At 31.8% G+C, this 15,667-nt stretch overlaps 1 protein-coding gene across 3 annotated transcripts in view; it reads left to right on the top strand.

Moving 5' to 3' along the window:
* The window catches only part of LOC114341392 (leucine zipper putative tumor suppressor 2 homolog), a 621,793-nt gene that overhangs the window by 493,411 nt on the left and 112,715 nt on the right, over positions 1 to 15,667 (top strand). Inside the window, exon 1 of one of the 3 annotated variants that reach the window (XM_028292203.2) lies at positions 13,280 to 13,433. The exons of the other annotated variants lie outside the window; for them this stretch is intronic. The gene's annotated coding sequence lies outside the window, so the exon portion shown is untranslated. Of the gene's footprint in view, positions 1 to 13,279; positions 13,434 to 15,667 lie in introns of those variants that run through there. 3 annotated transcript variants of the gene reach the window in all.

Genomic DNA, 15,667 nt, shown 5'->3' with positions numbered 1-15,667 from the left:
TCAAACAAATTTTATACAGGGTGTCTACATAACTAGGAACCATATGGGAAACTGTTTTATTATTCATTTTACCAGAAAAAGTTATTCTTCATAAAAAGTTCTGCATTGTCTAGAACTTAGCATGCAACCATCAAATATCAAATTTTATGAATCTTATACGAGGTATGTCAAAAAATATGAATTTCGGTCAAGATCAAAGTACGTTTAGTTTTCACAATATTGAAAAGTTATTATGAAAAGTTGTTCAGCATTAAACACTATGTTTCTATATGCAATTACATCCTTCTAATTGAAATATATTGTGATCTAGAAAGGTACTTTACTTTTGATCGAAACTCATATTTTTTTACAAATATCTCATATAAAATTTAAAAAATTTGATAGGATTTGATGGTTGCATCTTATATTTTAGACCATGCAAAGCTTTTTAGAAAGAACTTTTTATCGTACATTAATTGTACTTTTCAACAACGTCCTCTTCATTTATTAGAAATAATGTGATAAGTCTTTTATTATTAATAATTAGCCCTTTTCAGTTATTACAAATAATGTGATAACTCCTTTATTATTATTAATTAATTAATCAATAACCATACAAGAGTTATCTCATTATTCGTAATAAATGAGAAGAGCGTTGGGTATCTGTAATTTGAGAGAAAAAAATTTCAATTAAAAGGATGTAATTGCATATATTATTAAAACATATAGTTTTAATTAATTCCAAACAACTTTTCATAATAATAATTTTGGATATTGTGAAATATAAGGTACTCTTGATCGAAATTCATATTTTTGATACTCATAAGATTAACACAATTTAGTTTTTAGACTATGCAAAGCATTTTATGAAGAATAAATTTTTTCCGTAAAATTAATAATAAAGTTTTCCATATGGTTCCAAGTTACGTAGACACAATGTCTTAATTATTTTCTTTTTTTTTTTCAAAATAAATTGTAAATTATAATTGTGGATTTTTTTAGAGGAAACCATAATCGACTATTTAAAATGAATTATTATTAATCTATGCAACGATTATGATACTTACCATTTTCACAATTAATTTAATTTCCACACCACTTAAAATAACAAGAAATAAAAAAGATGGTCCAATATTTTTTACACGAAAATAAAAGTTTAAAATCAGGGCAGAACAAACCCAACAGATATTGCAATAATAGTCGTAGTCGTAGGTAATTATTAACACCAATATAAAATAAAATTTTAAACCTTTCACTGCAGGAAACCACCCGTTCACCAGTCACAGTAAATACTGTTTGTGCCTAATAAACGCATAGACGAGAAGGGAAAAGATACTCAAGTCAAATACATAATCATAATGCATAGAGTATTTGTTTACTTAAGGTTAATTATCATAAATTCGAGTAAAAGATTCACTTTATATGAGTAAAACTGCTTGATCCAGCAAGTTGTGTTTTTGTTGGAGTAAAACTGCTCAGTTGCGTTTTATGGGTGTTAATTTATGTTTCTACTCGTCAAAGGGTGTGATTTGATGTTTATTTGACTATTATGAGTGTCGCTTTAATTTACAACATAAATCGATTGGATGGTATGCTAAGCGTAATTCAATCTACTTCAAAGAAAAAAATTAGGAAGGAACAACAAAATATTTTTGACACAATATATAAGTTCAATATTTCATCATCATCCAGCCTCAAAAGTCCACTGCTGAACATAGGCCTCCTCCCCTCGTTTCCAACCCCATCTATCCTGCGCCGCCCTCATCCAGTTTTTATTTACCTTTCTTAAGTCGTCAGTCCATCTTGTAGGTGGTCGACCGACGCTTCTCTTGTCTTCTCTTGGCCTCCATTCCAATAACCTCTTCGTCCATCGCCCATCTGTCATTCTGGCTACGTGTCCTGCCCATCTCCACTTCAACCTGGCTATCCTCTCGATGACGTCAGTCACCTTTGTTCTTCTCCTGATTTCTTCGTTTCTGATTTTGTCTCGCAGAGTTATTCCTAACATTGACCGCTCCATTCTTCTCTGCGTGACTCTTAGTTTGGTAGCCGAGGCTTTAGTTAAGGTAAGTGTTTCTGATCCGTACGTCAAGACTGGGAGGACGCACTGATCGAATACCTTTCTCTTTAGACATGTGGGTAACTCACTTTTAAAAGTTTCTCTCAGTTTTCCAAATGCTGCCCACCCAAGACCGATTCTTCTCTTCAGCTCATGAGTCTGGTTATCCCTGCCAATCGTAATTTCATGTCCCAGGTATTTATATCTATCTACGAGTTCTATTTCCTTCCCACCAATACTGATGTTCTGGTTGGGTACCAAATTTGTCATTATTTTTGTTTTTGAGATGTTTATATTTAAACCTACATTTTCTGTAGCTACAACGAGTTCTTGTACCATCTCTCTTGCCATACCTAGATCCTCAGCTACTATGACTATATCATCGGCGAAACGTAAGTTGTTTAGGTATTCTCCATCTATTTTTATTCCCTTTGTCATCCAATCCAAACTCTTGAAAGCATGTTCTAAGACCGTATTAAAAAGTTTAGGTGACATTGGGTCTCCTTGTCTAACCCCCCGTTCTATTTTTATGCGATTACTGTTAGTATGTAATTTGACAGTGGTTGTTGCCTGTAAGTATATTTTGTGTAATAATTTTGTATACCTATAATCTAGCCTGCATTCTTTAAGCGCCTCTAATATTTTGCTAAGTTCAACTGTGTCAAAGGCTTTATGAAAATCGATAAAAACTAGAACTAGAACTCAATATTTCAGGACGGGAATAATTATTTTTTCAGTAATAACACAATATTTGATTTTTGAGATTTCTCTAGCTGTTCATGAAATAATTAAAATTGTATATAAAAAATGATTATCTCATTTAAAATAAATATTTCTTATTTACCAAACCTTCGGTTTGGCGCCCCTTTGGGGTTAGGCCCGCGTGCGCCGCACGCGTTGCACGCCCGGTTACAGGGGCCCTGGCTATGTGCTGTCGACATCGACCGCGATTTAACTAGTAGCATCCACCACGACCTACACTTCTACCTCGACCCACTTGTTCTGTTACCCTTATGTTGTTAACAGATCTTCCGTTAATTATTACTCCTTCACTTTGAGATAATTCCGTCTTTATTAATCATAGTAAATTACGATTATTTTAAAAATTTGCCTTTTTTGTGTCTTAGCGAGTTGGAATGTAACACGTATTCCTTTTTTTTTTTTCTAAGTTAATGGCACTGGCAAAACCAAAAGGCCAATCATGAAACACGTATTCCAGCAAACCGCATGAAAACGTAATGTCATCAGGATGTACTGCTGACAAAATCTTGACCCTGAGAATAAGAAAGTAATAAAGTACATTAATATTTTAATTAGAAAAAGGCAAATTATATTTCATAATAACCTTTTAATAAAAACTATAAATTTTAAAAGAACAATATAAATAATTAAGTGACAAATTTGCATAAAGCAAACATTTTATATATTTACAAGGAATTTCTTATCTTTGGATTGTAATTGACTTCTTGGTTATAAATTTACGGTGGTATGTAAAGAAAAAACCTTTAATTATTACCTAGATCGATTGTAAGTTAAGCTTTATGCAATACATTCTATAATAAAATATGGTTGTCACTGTTCTCAAACATAATTCAGACATATTTTTTTCTGTTGTTACATATTCGGACTTTATAACGCCTTTTCACATTAGTTGTCAACGTATAGACGGAGAGCTGGAGCCGAAAAATCATCGTCATAAGTAATATGGAGTTTTTCCTGTGAAATGTATCCATTGTATATTGACAATTATGACCCCTTTCAGGCTGACACCTCAGTGGATACAGGAAGTAGCAATAAGGGATGAAACGGGAAAGTTAGTGCAGTCAGTTTTCAGCTCCTATTTTGTTAAACCTCCATCGATTTGCATGAAAATTGGTGACTAGTTAGAGCATATCTCAAGAAACAAAACTGATTTGGTGCCACATGCACTTTTACCCTGGTGGTGAATACCACCTCTTCCCGCGGGTGAAAACTATTTTATTAAAAATAACCCCACAAATCGATAGAGGGACAAATTTTAAGTAAAATTTGTTATATCATGTTATTAAAATAAATCAAAATTTTTTGTGTTATTAAGGATCAAATATTTGTCTATTTAAGAGCATATACGTGAAGTTGCGGATGATAAAAAGAACATATTAATTAACTGTATGTTAGTAAAATATTATTTTTATATTATTTCGATATTTAATTGAATTTTTTTTTCATTATAAACTGAATATATCCAGAAACTGGGGGTGTCCAATAATGGGTACATTTGACATATTCGAATTCTTTTTCTTCTTTAGGTGCCGTGTCTGTATTCAGACGTTGGCCGTCATCATGTTTACAATTTCCTGAAATCTCTCTCTATCTGCTGCTGCGCGAAATAATTCTTCTACTGTGCAGCCACACCATTGTCTAATATTACGCAGTCATGAAAGTTTCTTTCGACCAATCCATCTCTTTCCCTCCACTTTTCCTTGTATTATAAGGCGAAGCAGATGGTATTTAGGTCCTCTAATTATATGGCCGAAGTATTCTGTTTTTCTCCTCTTTATGATGCTTATGAGCAGACGTTCCGAATTCATCATTTGAAGAACATCTTCATTGGAAGTGTGCGAAACCCACGATATCTTTAGGATTCGTCGATAGCACCACAATTCGGATGCTTCTATTTTGTTTAGCATTGTGGTTTTTAACGTCCATGTCTCACAACAATACAATAGGATACACCACACATAACATTTCAGCACCTTCTTTCGAATATTCATCGACATGTTTCTATTACATAAAACTGGTTTCCAGGTCATAAAAGCCTTCCGTGATATTTCGATCCTAGTTATTATCTCTTCATCAGAGTCACAATTTACATTTAACCAGCTGCCAAGGTACTTGAAATGATTTACCCGTTCTAACTCCTCTCCATCAAAAGAAAGCTGACCTTGATCTATATTAATCTTTCCAACTGCCATCCACTTTGTTTTTGAAATGTTGATTTTAAGGCCTCTCCGATAGCTTGCTTCACTGACTAGATTTAGTAGTTTCTGAAGATCTTGTAAATTTTCAGCAAGAATGGCTGTATCGTCAGCGTATCTAATATTGTTGATTACTACTCCGCCTAGCCTTACTCCCTCTTGTCTGTCATCCAAAGCCTCCCTAAAGATTTCTTCAGAGTACAGATTAAAAAGGGTGGGTGATAAAACACAACCTTGTCGTACTCCACGTTTTATCGGCAGTTTTTCAGTACGACTGTCTCCAATTTGGATAGAGGCTACTTGATTGTAATATTCAGTATATGAAGTATTTCAGCAGTCTTATATCGTAGTGGTCAAGTCCTGCTGCCTGCAGGCAATCGAAAAGTGTATCATGTTGTACTCGATCGAATGCCTTCTCTAAGTCGATGAAACAAACATAAACGTTCTTTCGGAATTCACAACTTTTTTGTAATAGAACGCGCATACAAAATAGTGCTTCTCTAGTTCCTAGACCATTTCTAAATCCAAATTGCTTATTACCCATTCTAGTTTCGCACAGAAGGAGTACTCGGTTTTGTATAATACGTAAAAGTATCTTAAGTGTGTGACTCATCAAATTGATTAGTCTAAAATCGTTGCATTTGGTGGGCCTGCTTTTCTTTGGTAACGTTATAAACAGTGACTCCAACCAATCATCTGGTATTTTTCCTTCGTTGTAAATTTTGTTAAAGAAAGTAGTCAAGTAGGTAATGTTTTCCTCATCCAAAAGTTTAAGTAGCTCAACAGGGATTTGATCTGGTCCAGGTGCTTTATTGTTTTTGGCTTGTTGTATTGCTTTTATGACTTCTGACTTCAGTATACTGGGACCTCTGTCTAATTGGTTGTCACAGGTAGTATTTGGAGCATTTTCTCGAGAAGCATCGTCAAAAAGGTAACTGATGTGTCTCTCCCATTCTTTGCACTGTTGTTCGTGATCACAAATTTTTCCGTCTGCGGTTTTAAGTACGTGAGCATTTTTCTGTTTTCTAATTCAGGAGGTATATTTAAGTTTCTTGTGGAGGTTGAAACTGTCATGCTTTTTTTGGAGGTCTTCTATTTCTTTACATGAATTCTCGAGCCAGGATTCTTTGGCCTGTTTAATTTTTCTTTTTATGAGTTTGTTAATTTCACGGTATTTGATAATATTTCTATTTTTGTATTTTCGTCGAACTTCCATCAAGTCTAGAATTTCTTGGTTCATCCATTCATTTTTTGCCAACATTTAGGTGTTTTTAAAGATTCCCTTACGTCCTCTAAAATCGAGTTTTGAATATCGTACCAACATTCGTTAATAGTTCTGTTTTCGTTTGGTATATTTGATATTCTGTGCATTTTACTATTTATCTGCTGTGCTATGTGTTCGTGCGTTTGGGTGTTTTTAAGGGGGTCGAGATATATCTTACTAGGCTTAGTTGGCTTTGTTAGGTTCTATAATTTAATTTGTATTTTGGAACAGAGTAAATTATGATTTGAGTTTATGCCGGCGGCGGGGTAAGTTCTTACATCTTTAATATTGTTCCGAAATCGATGATTTATTAGGTTTATTCCGTACTATTTTACCTTGATGTCCATCTTGAGGGGATTTCCACGTGTAGAGACGCCTTTCTGGAAGTTGAAACCAGGTATTTGTAATGACGAAGTCATTTTCTTGGCAGAATTCTATTAGACGCTCACCTCTTTGATTTCTCTCTCCCAAGCCGAACTTTCCGGTGATGTTTTGTGTCATCTTTTGTCCAACTTTAGCGTTAAAGTCTCCCATAATTATTGTTGTTTCGTGTTTCTTTGTTGTTTTTAGCACTTCTTCTATTTGATGGTAGAATTCTTCCATTTTCTGCTCATCTGCATCTGTAGTTGGAGCATAAACTTGGATGATATTTATATTTACAGGTTTAGCATTCAGCTGTATTAAAATTACTCTGTCTGACATTGGGATGAAGTTAGTCACATATTTACTAATATGCTGTTTCATAATTATTGCTACTCCGTTTCGATGCATATGGTCTTGATTTCCAGAAAAATAAACGGCGTATCCGTGTGCTATGAAATTCCCTGTATTTGGCCATCTTGTTATTCGAATACATTTTGCTAAATTTATAATATCGAAATAATATAAAAATAATATTTTAGTAACATACAATTAATTAATATGTTCTTTTTATCATCCGTAATTTCACGAATGTGCTCTTAAACAGACAAATCTTTGATCTTTAATAACTCAAAAAGTATTCACTTATTTTAATAACATGATATAACAAATTTTACTTATAATTTGTGCCTCTATCGATTTGTGGGCTTATTTTTAATAAAATCGTTTTCACCCCCGAGAAGGGTGGTATCCACCCCCAGGGTAAAAGTGCAAGTTGGCACCAAATCATTTTTATTTCCTGAGGTATGTTCTAACTAGTCACCAATTTCCATGAAAATCGATGGAGGTTTAACAAAATAGGAGGTGAATACCTTTAAAGACTACACTAACTTTCCCCTTTCATCCCTTATTACTACTTCCTGTATCCACTGAGGTATCAGCCTGAAAGGGGTCATAATTATCAATATACAATAGACACATTTCACAGGAAAAACTCCATATTACTTATGACGATGATTTTTCGGCTCTAGCTCTTAGACTAGCATATGATATAAATTGTGTATTTTACCAATAGGCGAGCGGTATAGCCCTTACCCTTCGGATGACCAGGGGTGGTCAATTTTGACCTTAATGTATGTTTTTCTTTAATAAATTCAGAAATATTTTCTATTTTTAACTCATTATTTTTTTATTTGACTTTAATATCATCCTAGATACCCTCCTATTTTGCAATAAAAAAAATTCCTAATATTCTACGAATAAAAAATATTTTCTGAATTTGGGTTCCAATTTTATATTAAGTGAATACCGTCTATTATGTGGAATACCGAGTAATTTTGCACTGCTCATTATCAAAATCTATTTTTATACTGTGCATGTTATGTCGCATTTGTCCTGTACGTAGATAAATACGAAGACTACGATTTCGAAGGAGGCTCTTGCTTCAAGATTTGGCCCTTGAGCTAGTTACACCCTTTATATTATAATCCTGGCCGCGTGAAGGTTAACATAGATACATTCAAACAGCCCAGAAATGGTACTAACAAAATTTTCAGAAGATTCTGGACTTAGCAAAATCGTGCTGTGGTGTAATAAATGGAGAGTTACTTTTAACCCTACCAAAACTCAATTCATTTTATTTAGACATCCTAATAGCATCCGATACGAAGATACAAGGAACCAGATAGTACTCCATGGAGAAAGGCTAAAATTTAGAACCTCGGTATTCTATTTGGGGGTTTATTTTAGTAGGACTCTCAATTGGAAAATCGACATCAAGAACACCCTAGACAGGGTAAGAAAAAGAACGAATCTCCTGAGCGTTTTATCGGGTAAATTTATCAGGCCAATTATTAAATACAAGGCGTATCTCTACCCATCACTAAACAAATGCCAAAATCATTCCATCTTGGTCATTGAAAGAAAAATCCTGAGGAAAGGCATGAGGAAATATGCATGGTATCCATCAGTAATAGAACATCCAATCTTTCAAATATCGAGTACAGAATTCGTTCTTTCAACAAAAGATACGTCATCTTAAGACGGCCACTCACGGTACTGCGATGTCGTTCGACAATGATATCAATTCTGCAGTACTGCGGCAGACATGCTAGTCTCTCTGTGGTCAAATTGTACGATTGTAGAATTCGACATAATTGAACGACGCCTTAGTACCGCGAGTAGCCGGATTAATATACGATAGATGGATCCATCATCAGAGCTAAAGAGGCCCTGAAAACTCCTTTTTACCGTCTAGGAGACATACTCATCAGGCGTCCCAAGAAAAAAGTTCCGTTCCCTCCAGGCAATTTGTACAGTATTTCTATACTTGGACGGTAACGAACTTGCTAGTGAGCATTACGACGTCCTAGAAGAAACTCCCTAGAAGAAAGAGATCGCAGATAACATAAGCTGCATGTCAAAATACTGATTCTTGGCTACTGCATAATACCTTCAACTTCCTCGCTTCACTAGCAGCTCTGTCACTCACCATTAACGTTGCTTGTCTTCATTCTAAGCTTCTGTAACAAAAAAACGGTGCAGCCCTTTTTTGTTGAATCAGCAACTTGAAGAGACGAAAGCCTAAACAAGGTTTCATAATGTTCTGGATTGTTGTTCGAAAACATACTCTCACAGAAGTATATTAAAATATTATAGTCAAGGAAATGAAACTGAAAAAATGGCAAAACCTCGCAATTTTTTCATCCAGCATCGATTTGTACAAAAATTTGGGATTAGGCTGATTTCACCCTCTAGTTCATTTTCTATATTGAGCCGCTGTATGCTTTTGGTTTTTTAAGGGTGAAAACTACCCCTAATTGTAAAAAACTATAGAATAACATTTTAAATTTTAAACTTTAAACTTTATTATTATCAACATTTGGTTCTTATTAGTTACATAATGATTGTTTTATGCTTTAAGATATACTATCATAACATTTCCGCCATTAAAACCACCCTTGTTGGAGCTCTATATAAAAAATTTACTTATCCCAAAAGAATAATTTCGGCTTGCATCGATTTACATAAAAATTTAGTATTAAGATCATCTCACCCTGCACTTCATATTCTATATCATGCTCAAGGGCGTTGATTATTTTTAGGGTTATCAAAACCAAATTTTATCCATATTAAAGTTTACATTGTTTTTATATAATTTTTGAAAATAAGGGGTAGGTGTAAACTACCCCTTATTTTCAAAAATTATATAAAAACAATGTAAACTTTAATATGAATAAAATTTGGTTTTGATTGGTTAAATAATGATTGTTTTATGCTTTAGGATAAAATATCATAATATTATATCCTAAAATTATATCCACCCTTAAAAACCACCCTTAATAACATTACAATTTTTATTACATACCTTAATCGATCTATACAGAAAAAAAGAATGTGTGTGTACTTTGTACGCACGTAAGAAGTTATACTTCTACTACATATTATGTGATTTTTAAGACAATACCAAAAATTTAAAAAAATAAAAGAATAAAACGCACACAAACACATTGAAAAATGCCACAAAGAAAAAATGATTTCTGAACGATAGTAATTGTTGGCAAAAATTTTAAATACGCATTTTCTGAAAAAAAATTATATAACAAATATACTTACAATCATAAAATGCATAAAAAAATAAAAAAATAAAAACTTGCATCGGGAATCGAACCCGTGACTTTCGGGGCACTTTGATTCGTAATCGAAGCCTAGACTAACTCGTTCAATTCCACATTATTTGTCATGTGGAAAAATAGGGCCACTGAACGTTTTACTGTTTGACAGTTGTTTTGAATATAATTAAATTATGTCGTTTAAATTTTGTGGAATACAATATTAAAATATAACAAAACAGTAAGAAAACAATATATTAGATGAAGATTGGTAGAACTTTTGTTGGTAATCAAATTAAGTATGTAAATCAAAGCATTACATATCTACTAGATAAATAAATCTACGCCAAAAAATCATAATTTAAAAATAAAAATCGGACCTAATTTGGGATTTCTCTCTAAAATCCCCATTCTTGAGAAAATAAATGTACAGTAGAGCGTCGATTATCCGAACGTCGATCAACCGAACGACCGCTTATTCGAACTATCGACTCCCGCGTCCCGCACTCGAATACCGAGCAAGCGTTAGTAATTGACGCTTAAAATATCTTCAATTTTCTTCAATATTGTATCCAAAAATAATTATGTTGTTGCAAAGATTGCACTTTTTTGTTTAGTTGCTAGTTGTCATTATCAAGATATAAATAAATATGTAGGTATATAAATATGGCTTTTATTCACTTGTGGATAAATATGTATGACTATAAATATGTATCAATATATTGTAGTTCGATTATCCGAACAAATCGGTTTTCCGAACACCTATGTCCCCCAATTAGTTCGGATAATCGACGCTCTACTGTATTTCAACCTAATCCAAATGTATAATTACAATATGATTATAATAAAAACTACTTACCAAATTAGAATGAATTTTCCTTGTCTAAAATAGTCCAAAAGTCCAAAAATATAGGTATATGAAAACTATTTAAAAAGGCAGTATAACTATTAACTAACTTTTGTTTGTTGTTTCTTTTCACACAAATTTTAAAACGCAACAACCATAAATAATCTAACTACAGCTGTGCCACAGCCGCCATATTGAATAATTTTTGACATGTCATTTGAACATCCAATCAGAACAAAGTTATAATGCGCATGCGCCGGGATCATAGGTTTTAACATATAAAAATTCACCCTCATATCGCCGTAAAGAAGTATAACTTCAAAAAAGTAGATTTAAAGAATTACAAATCATTTATTTACACAAAAATACGAATTTACAAATATGTACAAATACAAATACAAATAGTTTTTTAGTCATCTTTTAGTATACGAACCAGTTCTGTGTATTATACATACATTGAAAATACTCCATAAGCGGACTACTCGAATTTTTCGAAAAAAAATTTGTTTTATAAGCATGGCTCCTTCATTTTTAGCGATAAAAAGTTTTTTCAAAAATAATTTTGTAGAATTATTGAAGATATATAAGACTATGTAAATTAAATTCCGTAGTATCCCTTAGTTTTTAATTGGGGTGGGCTTAAAGGGCTCGAATAATGAAGTGTTTGCTCGTAAATAGAGGTTTTAAACAGCTATATCTCGCTAACTGTTCACTACAATGAAAATCTGTGCACAAGGAAATTTTAGTTATGAAAAAAGTTACAATTTAGTAGTCTATCCTTTTTTTCGTATCACCAGTATTTTCGGAGATATATTGAAGTAAGGGGTGAAAAATACGAAATCGCAAAAAATCAATTTTTTTAAACTCCAATTTTTCTAAAATTAGGCCTTTTAAATAGGTCAAACTTCTTGGATGTATTGATAATATGTACAAATATAAAAGAAATTACAGAAAGGTGAAGACCAATTTTTAATAAGGAGGGTAGTTAGGGGGTTGTTTTCACTGCACCGACCTGTTTAATGGGTATAAATTATTGAATATGTAATTTAGTAACAAAAAATTAAGAAACAAGGGGTGCCCGATCTAATTTTGTTCTGACTATAATTAATTAATAATCAAAAAATTGCTTTTTTATAAATTAAAAAGAAAACGACCCGGGCAGATATTATTTAAGTTGACCGATTTCGAGTTATAAACAATTTCAAACTGAAAAAAGAACAAAAGATGACGATTTTCAAGCCTCAAAAACATATGTAAAAAATATCAGTTGTTAAATTACGAAGTAAGTACCTAAATTCAAGTTCAAACCTTATTCTATTAGTTGTTGATAAATAGTTTGGACTTCTTTCATTTTAAAACATTGTTTCTTAATTGTTAATGCAGCACGATCCCATAAGGAACCTTCCTCATCAGCAATTAAAAAAATATATTTTTAGAATCAAACATGGCAAAAATGCATATGAGGACTTGATAAAAGAAGATTTGTACTTGAATTTAGGTACTTGATGATTACAAAAATAATAGTTTTGCTTGTGTTTTTGAGCCTTGAAAATAGTTATCATTCGTTCCTTTTTCAGTTTTAAATTGTTTATAACTTGAAAATGATCAACTTGAGAGAAAAATTACAAAATAGCTTTTTTTTAAGGATGATCCAAAAAATCTTAAATAAGATCTGTCCTTGTCGAATTTTTTTTTAATTTATAAAAAAAGTCATTTTTTAATTATTAGTTAATTATACCTAGAACAAAATTAGATCGGGCACCCTTTGTTTTTTATAATTGTTAACATACCAAATTACATATCCAATATCTTTCATCCATTAAATAGATCGGTGCAGATCGACCTGTTTGGATCCTCTACTATATCTTACGTCAAAGGAATAAACAAAATAGAACAAGAAAGTGAAGAAGCAGGTCCAAGTTTTCTATAAATATGATAATGATATTAGGTACGTATAGATAACGCGGTCAAATAAATTATTTACACTATTCTATATGCGAAACGTATAAGTATATCTTATCAGAACTGCAATAAGTGGGTTAGTGAGTACAACTTAGTATGATAGGCATTTCATGCGTTATTAAATATTTTTATTTACGTATAACTACGAGAAAAACAATAAGCAATAATAATATTATCGATGGCAAACGTGGGTGTTGATAAGGTAATATTTTAAGTCATGATAGAAAGTTGTCATAAAATACTGAAGCAATGATACAATTACAATTGTCGTTTCCTTGTGCAAATCGTTATCAGTTATTTCTATGATAACGAAAAGTAAATAGTACTAAAGTATTGCTTTATAGTAAAACAGTTATTGGTTAAATGTAACAAAGTGTAGAGTTTTTATGCTAATGTAAGTAGAAATTTGTTTTGCTATGTAAATGTTTTTTATTTTAATAAGTTATTTATAATAGCACTCTAAAAACAACTAAAATATTCTGCTCATACGATGCAATACTAATCTCTCAAAGTAATGACGATTGAACCAATTAAAGGATTGTTTGGGGGTGAAGGGGATGAGGTTAAAAATCGAAACTTTATCACTTCGAAAGCTCATAAATAGCTCGTAATTCTGCCACAAATATTGATTCAATTTCCGTATTTTTAAGTAGCGGGGAGGCTGAGTTAGCCCCACTAAAATATTAAATTCCTGCCCAGTGTAACGACCTCAAGAATTTTTTAATTTTTGCAAGTGGGGGAGGGGCAGCTCAACAAGGGTTTTAACAGAACATAAATCAGATCTTAAAAAAATGTATAATACATATCGTCGCCTCAAAGCAACAGTAGGATATGTCAAATATTGTAGTTTCGAGAAAAACGCAATTGAAATTTTTCATTACCTAATAACTTTTTTATATTTGAATGGATTTACATGGAATTTTGTTTGAGTATATAGCTTTACAGGCCTTACATAAATTTTTATATTAATTCATAAAAAAGTGAAAAATAATTGGAAAAAAAGTTACTTGTCCTACTGTTGCTCTAACAGTTAGTTTGTTTTTTTAACGATATCCGTAAATATGTGTTATAAAGTGAGGACGTTTGAGTTGTAATAAATTCATTATCTCTAGAATGGGAGCATTTGGAGAGAAATGCTAAGACAGGTCGATTTTTAATTTTAAACTATGACTTTTTACCATATATATCATACTAATGACGTCATCCATCTGGTCGTGATGACGTAATCGATGATTTTTTTAAATGAGAGTAGGGGTGGTGCTATATCTTATTTGAAAGGGTATTTAATTCTCTATTCATTAATATAAACGTTAACATAATTATTTATACAGGATGCCCAAAAAAAATTTTTGTTTATTAAATTAATTGAGACAAAAAGAAAAGTGTATGTAATTCATTTACTTTAAAATACATTTGAGTGCTGTCAGAAAACAAAGAAATGTTAATTTCATAAATAAACATTGTTTTTCGCTTAAATTCAATGTTAAATCTGTCACCCACCTGTCGCTTAGCAGCTTGAACATTCAATTTAAGCGAAAAGTAATGTTTATTTTTGAGATAAACAAACAATATTTATCTCAAAAATAAACATTATCACCTGTTTTCCTGACAGCAGTAAAATATATTTTTAATTAAATAAATTACTTACATTCTTCTTTTTGTGTCAAATAATTTAATAAAAAAAATATTTTTTGGACACACTGTATAAATAATTATGTTAATATTTACATTACTGAATAGAGAATTAAATAACCTTTTAAATGAGCTATAACACAACTCCTACTCTCATTAAAAAAAATCATCGATTACGTCATCACAACCAGATGGATGACGTCAGTAGTATGTATATGGCAAAAAGTCATAATTTAAAATTAAAATTCGAATTGTCTCAGGATTTCTCTCCAAATTCACCCCTTCTCGAGATAATTCATTTATTCCAACTCAAACGTCCTCACTGTATAAACTTATATTTTTGTACTGAAGTTTTGTTTAAAATTTTACACATTTTATTATGAAAAACAAAACAATTTTGTCCAAACATTTTATTAGATAAATTATAAACTCAATATACATGTTTTCCGACAATTTTAAAACTCGACAACAAAAATGACAAACAAAAGAGAATGGAAAATTAATCAGAATTATTTGTGGTCACATCGGATGCAGATATTTACTTATACTTTATACTAGATATTTTAGATTTTTTATAACTTAAATTGGCTGAGGCTGAATTATTCATTTTTGTTCTCACAATACAACTTTTAATATGAATGTAATTGTAGAACTGTGATAAGATTTCTAAAGATAATAAATATTGTGGGTGCAAGCCGTTTAATATAAACAAAGACAAATATTCGCAATTCGGCAATAACTACATTACAGTAGGATGTGCGTAAGATAACTTAATAATTAATACTTATAATAATTAATAATTAATATTTTGTGACCAAAATTAGTAAACGACAAAATACAATAGTAGGATATGTATGTTGTCTTAGTGTTACATAATAGCATGTGAGTTAAAAAAAATTAAGCTACACAAGGATATGTAATATTGTGAAAAAAGTATTCCACTTTTTATTTATCTCAGTGTTACACTCAACAGAAGGGTTTATTTCCAATCATTTG

The sequence above is a fragment of the Diabrotica virgifera genome, chromosome 5 (assembly GCF_917563875.1).
Source record: "Diabrotica virgifera virgifera chromosome 5, PGI_DIABVI_V3a".
Classification (NCBI taxonomy): domain Eukaryota; kingdom Metazoa; phylum Arthropoda; class Insecta; order Coleoptera; family Chrysomelidae; genus Diabrotica; species Diabrotica virgifera.
Note: the sequence above shows the minus strand (reverse complement) of the source record. Positions and strands in the feature narration are given on the sequence as shown.